The sequence below is a fragment of the Notothenia coriiceps genome, unplaced genomic scaffold (genome assembly GCF_000735185.1).
Source record: "Notothenia coriiceps isolate Sejong01 unplaced genomic scaffold, NC01 NC01_scaffold00015252, whole genome shotgun sequence".
NCBI classification, from domain to species: Eukaryota; Metazoa; Chordata; class Actinopteri; order Perciformes; family Nototheniidae; genus Notothenia; species Notothenia coriiceps.
This window is the reverse complement of record NW_011347953.1, coordinates 1-6,572: the sequence shown is the minus strand read 5'-3', so window position 1 is coordinate 6,572 and position 6,572 is coordinate 1. Positions and strand designations below refer to the sequence as shown.

The 6,572-nt window shown below is 37.3% G+C and overlaps 1 long non-coding RNA gene across 1 annotated transcript; it reads right to left on the bottom strand.

Annotated features, from left to right (window-relative positions):
- Positions 1-1,646: 1,646 nt before the first annotated feature.
- LOC104948838 (uncharacterized) lies at positions 1,647-4,485 on the bottom strand. Its single transcript, XR_798737.1, has 3 exons — positions 4,374-4,485; positions 2,876-2,999; positions 1,647-1,769 (listed from the first exon to the last, which is right to left on the bottom strand). It is a non-coding gene; the product is annotated as an uncharacterized lncRNA (long non-coding RNA).
- Positions 4,486-6,572: the final 2,087 nt, after the last annotated feature.

Genomic DNA, 6,572 nt, shown 5'->3' with positions numbered 1-6,572 from the left:
CATTTGTACCGAAACAAAACACAACTCTAACGCCAAGCCTCTGAATTAGCACTAAGTGAAAGAGTGCTAACTCACTTAGCACATAACTCACCGTAGAAATATGTTATACTTCATCGATTCTGCACAAACAATATATCATATGAAAGCTGAGATTCCACAGATTCCAATGGTATACGTATCATCACTTTGCGACCAAAACTCAGGGCAGCGAGGGCGAAACCAGACAACACACAACTTAGCTTTACTGGGCCAAAACGGCAAATACGCCTTTGGTGTTTTCTGATCAAAAGTTGTGTTCAATGGCACTAAAACGCATAAAAACGCCACTGAAGTTTAATCCAACAGTTAATCCAATGTGTTTGAAATGATTACTGATAATCATCATTAACATTTATGTAAACAACTGAGTTTTCATATAGCTGCTATGAGAGCTACGAGAGTGTATGACAGCTTCCGGTTTTGGGCATGCTGGCTGTGGATCACTCATTCACCAATGGTAATGTTTAGATGGATTTAGGAACTTCCCCTCGATTCTATTGGCTCTATCAGTTAAAAAGAGGTGTCAAACATCAAAATCGACCGATGGGTTCCACAGATATGGCAAATGCACCGAAATGACCCGAAATAACCCGAAATGACCCCAGACGTGGTTATTTTTTTCTAAATCTCTGTAAAAAGGTCAAATGTCACTTATTTTGCATCAATCTTGATACAGGGTACTTATTATATGTTACAGTTTGGATTCCTAAAGCTTTTAGTCTACTATCCCATCATTCAAGGGTGGTTTTCAAGTAAGTAAGTAAGTAATTTTGGACGGAAACTATAATTTACATTTTTTTACTATGTTCAATCTGAATTTAATTCAAAATAAAAAAAATGTATATTGATTCTGACTTTTCTACATCCAACTCACAGGTTTATCATTGCTTTGAGAAAAAATATTATTAATTTACCCCTTTTAGAAGTGAAGATATAGTCAATTGATCTGGGAATGTCATTTTCGACCCTGAGGCCTGAAAAACAGGCTCGGGGCTCAACTGGTTAAACATATGCTTAAAGGCATTTCAACGAAGTTGTGTTGGAGTTTGTGTTATTCTAAATTTTGACACCAAGATTTTCTGATTTTACTGCAAATGTATATCGGTTCCAAATATCGGTTTCCTTGATTACTAATAATCTGTATCGGTATCGGCCTTGAAAAAGCCATATCGGTCGATCCCTAGATAAAACCTCACAATTGGAGTACAAGTATTTAGGGCTGGACTGTTAACAATAACTTGAAGTTTGGGGCTGTTTGAACCATGTTCATGGAAGTTATAACAATATGTTCATAGCGCAGATTGTACAATGTTCACTTCAGTGAGTATGTGTGAAATTAGTTGCCTAAAGTTGCAAATGAGATTCAAAATGGCTGACTTCCTGTACATTTTTGGGCATTCCTGCAAGAGACCTTTTTGTTTGTGTCCACTGTAACATATACGTACATATGAAATTACAGTAGTCTACATAGGTGGCAGGTTTTTACTTGAAAAATGGAAGTGGACGTAGCTTACGCAATTTTTCACGCCCAATCATGATACTAATATCAGATTGCAATTTTCTAATATTAATTCATCCTAATAAATGTTTGTCACAGCTTACCTGTATAGTTTCTGTCATTACCTTGAAAATTAGGCCTTATTCTTGGGTCATAGCTGACCATCAGACGGTTCAAGATGTTGGAAGTGGAGTTAGCCGGAACCTGGGCCAAATCTTCTGGGGACAACTGGCTGTTAATTAGGAATGAGAATTAGAATTCAAATTTAAGACACTTGAACATTATAATGTGTTTCTATTTTCCATAAAAAAGCTTTTTACATGTGAAATTACTGGAAAGAATCAGGAAAAAAGTAATGTAAGCATTTAACAAAATTCTATAACTCTTCAGACTCTTGGCTCTTGCTTGTTCCCCGGGCGCCACATAATGGCAGTCCACTGCTGCTAACACTACGATGGGTCAAATGCAGAATGTACATTTTCCCTCTTTCAGAGTATATCAAAAAAATATTGCAACATTTTGAGCCAGGCTTAAATGCCTGCTGTTAAAATGTCACCATTATTATTAATTGTTATATACTGTTATGATATTTGTTTATAAATAGGCTATAACGAGGAGCTGGTGTAAATATACAGTGGCTCGAAATAAGTAGTAAAGAGTGTAAAAAGTGTCGTTTTGCGGTGGTTGTCGATCAGGAAGTAAAAGTTTGGTGGTTTGATTCCTGGACTCTGCGTTTAACAAGTCTTTGGACAAGATGCTGAACCCCAAATTGCTCCAGATGGCATATTCACTAGTGTGTGTGAATGTGAACTGATGAGCAGGAGCAATTGTATGGTAGCTTCTGCCATTGTGCATTTTTGTGTGCGAATAGGTAAATGCTTACTTGTGACATAAATGCACAAATACTAAATAAGCAAGGTATAAATAAATTCCATTTACCATCCATTTCACAGAAAAATAAGAAAATAAACAGCACCATCTGTGGCAGTCCCAATAATTGGTAAATGTGCATACGTTTGATGACAGATTGATGAGTACCCTGCGTACATATTTTTGTGTTAAGGTTTCCAGATCAATTGCAAGCATTTACTCGTTTACATCGACAAATGTTATTAGCAAAAATCAATAAAAAGCAAAGTTATTAGAAATAAAAACGCTTTTTTACCTGTAATATAAAATGTTCTTACCTTGTCATGTTACCTTGCTCATTTTCTGCAAATGCAATGTGCTTGTATATGTGTATGAAATAATTTCTGCATAATGTAACATAGTAGGGAAATATTAAAAGTGATGGTAACATATTGAGATACATTTGGAGAATATGCTATAATTACTTACGATGGACAGACCACTTGCTTGCCTTTCTTTCCCTTCGATTTTCCGTCTTTGCTTTTGGTCAGTTGGCAAAAAAACAACAGCAAAAGCAGAAATATCACCGGCTTCCATCCAGCAGCCATGATACCTACAAGAGAGTTAAAGGCACCCTTAACACATGAACACATAATACAACAATAACATAATGTAAAGGGGGAGACAGAGGGGATGACAGCACATGGTCCCGGGTGTGTTCCGATTCATGTGTTCATTTATGATTGCAGCCGGTTAAGATGAAGCTTACTTTTAATTACTGTATACACTGCTGAGTGGCTTAAACCTTACCCAATTGATTTGAATCATTATCAATAGCAAATATTGTAAACATAAGATTCACAAAATAATTAAAAAATAATTGCACTTAAGAAAGTAATTTGTTACATTTCCTCTGTGAAAGTAAGAGATACAAAATTGTGATTCAATGCTATTCAGTTGTGATTAATTGTGACCTGGAGAAACAGCTCTGTGAGCTGCTTGGATTGCAGTGGGCATCATCTTCAGTCAAACCTTTTTGTTTATCAACAAAAAAACTCCACAAAACTCTTTTAATTACCGCAAAATGAATGTGTGTCGGGGAGAGAACACAAGGATGTTAGCCTTCCCAGACCAATAACATGCACAAACACCAATATAACACATTAGAGGAAAGGGAAAAAGCATAATAGGGTCTATTTGATGCACTGATCTGGTATACACTAAGATCAAAATAGAAAGGCTAGATCAAGAGGATAGACAATATTGTACCTTTATACACCATTTTAGCATTAAACCATTTGGAGTTCTGATTTCACGGTGTGGATTTACTCCATAATTGGGCTGTTTCTGAAGATAGAACCTTCACAACAGTTCCTGCTGTTAAATGTCTGAAAATATTATAAAACACGAGTCACTCAACCCCTCGCCCCCCATAATGTCAATGCAGCCCATTAGCCCAGCATGCCAAATAATAGTGAGAGAAACTAGCAGGATGGGGAGAGGTAAAGAGAGGGGACTGTAGACTGTGAGGGATGGGTGGGGGGTTGGACTGCGGCGTAAAGACTATTCTGTCGATTCGATGACACAGCTCTCTGAAGCTGTTATCGTCACATACGCACACACATAAACTGTTCTATATAAGCTAGCAGGACAACTGTAAAAAGTCATATAAATGTAATTCCACGCAGGTATGAAACTGGTTCTCTTATAGTTAAACATGATAAGGACAGGAAAGAAAAAAATCTTCTATGTTTTGTCTTTCAGTCTGAGATAGTAAGACCTAGTAAATCCTTTACTGCTATATTTATCTCTATTGCACACATACGCACACGCACACACACACACACACACACACACACACACACACACACACACACACACACACACACACACACACACACACACACACACACACACACACGACTGCGACTGCAGAGGAGAACAGTAAAAGATAGAAAGAGACATTGCTTATTTTTTCTATTCTTACCTCTAGTGTGTCAGACCATCAGCTCTCCTGCATTACAGTGAGTCGTGGTTAGTCACTGAGATGCTGTTCTAACTAGAGCCTGCCTGTGTGTCCTCTCTGTCTCCTCTACCTCTCCCTCTCTCTTTCCCCTTTCTCTTTCTCTCCCCTCTCTCTCTGCTTTGCTCTTCATCTGCACTGCTCTGGAATCCTATTGCAAGTTCCTCTGTGCCTGCCCTGGGGTAGTATCACATCAGTTTTGCTACCATGTATAACAAATATAAAAGAAGAGATAAATAGGAAAAAATATAAATTAATTATAATGTAAAGACATTCTGTTGCTACAGTATACAGAATGATAAATAATGCTGTTAACTATTTTACAACCAAGGTCACAGATCACAATATCTATCATTCAATACCAATTATAATGCATTATCTCTGGGCAGTATTATAAACAGTATGGAATATGAATGTATTAACCTGAGAGTGCAACCTCCTGTCAACCGAAACGGCCAAGCCCTTCACTTGCGCAACTTTAATTCTTAAAAACCTACAATTAAAATGGGGGAGTTGTACAAAAATGCAATCCCTTCACAGTTTTCATAAGTAGGGAAATTGGCTATTGAGACCAAAACTGTGTATTACTTGGCTGTTAACATGTTAATTACTGCTGTGAAGTTGGGCATGTTAACATGGGGGTGGAGATTTCTCCCTTTAAAAAGTCAGCCTCAAGTGGCCATTCAAGGAACTGTAGTCATTTGTGCTTCTGCGTGACCTTCTTTCCTCCGCCCCAAAATGTGCTAATTGAGCAGAATATGATGTTGCATACAGTACATTAATATTTAAGGCAAAGTGCATCCATGTCTGTGCTGAGCAGCAGCAAACCAAAAATGTGCTAATCAATCAATCAATCAATCAATCAATCAATCAATCAATCAATGTTTATTTATATAGCCCAATATCACAAATGTTACATTTTTCTCAGTGGACTTCACAGTTTGTACAGAATATCAGTATGACAATACGACACCCTCTGTCCTTAGACCCTCACATCGTACAAGGAAAAACTTCCAGAGAAAACCCCACAGGGAAAATGGGAGAAACCTCAGGGAGAGCAACAGAGGAGGGATCCCTCTCCCAGGACGGACAGACGTGTAATAGATGCGTTGTGTACATCGAAGAGATAATACTAGGGGTGCACCGAATGGGAAATTCATGGCCGAAACCGATACCGAAAATAGGAAACAGTTGGCCGAAAACCGAATGCCGAAAGGCCGAAAATGATTAATAGAAATATATATACATAATGTATACATTTTTTACCAATGTTGTTCAGCTGCCTGATTATGGAAAAATAAATGATTATGGCAAAACTTAACTTAAATAATAATCACTATTATGGGTCCATAAAACATTTATTCAGCACTTTTGAATGCATACAGTACATTAATTCCAAGTCAAGTGCATTTTTTTTTCTCTGTAGGATAACTACAACAAAGTGCATTCAGAACAAAGCCAAGGTGCTTTAAAACTGCATAAACATCTAGGCCAGTAGGCCTTCAACAAAACAGTGTAAATAAAGACTGTAACAGCCAGGCCTTCAACAACAACAAATGCACCTATAAGTGCATTCATACAAATGTGCAAACTGGATAAATCCACATGAATGTAACTATTTACAAATGAAATTACAATTGAATTTCAAGAATCTGTAAATAAGGCTGTCTGTCCTCATAAGCAAAGTAGTAAACATTGTATAAAGATACATAAAGTGAAAACTGGATACAAAATCCACAATCAATTACAAATTAAATTACAATTTCAAGAATCTGCAAATAAGGTGGTCTGTCCTCATGAGCAATGTAAACAACATTGTATCATTTAGATACCGAAAGTACAATATATTGAACACTGTGCTGCTGTCATTTCCCCCTAATGATAACCTGAGATGGTGAATTATAACTCACAATGAAAATTGTTCAGGAAAGGGGGTATAGAGTAGACATGTAGAACTAGATAAGCTTATGATAAGCCAGCCTTGTCTACTTATTAAGGAAAAGTGGGAGGTTATTTTAATAAGCCAGCCTTGTCTACTTATTAAGGAAAAGTGGGAGGTTATTTTTAATGAACAGTAGCTTCTCTGCTTTATCAGCCATAAGTCTGTTCCTCTTCTCATCAAGCACATGAGAGGCAGCGCTGAACAGTCTCTCGCTGTCAGTG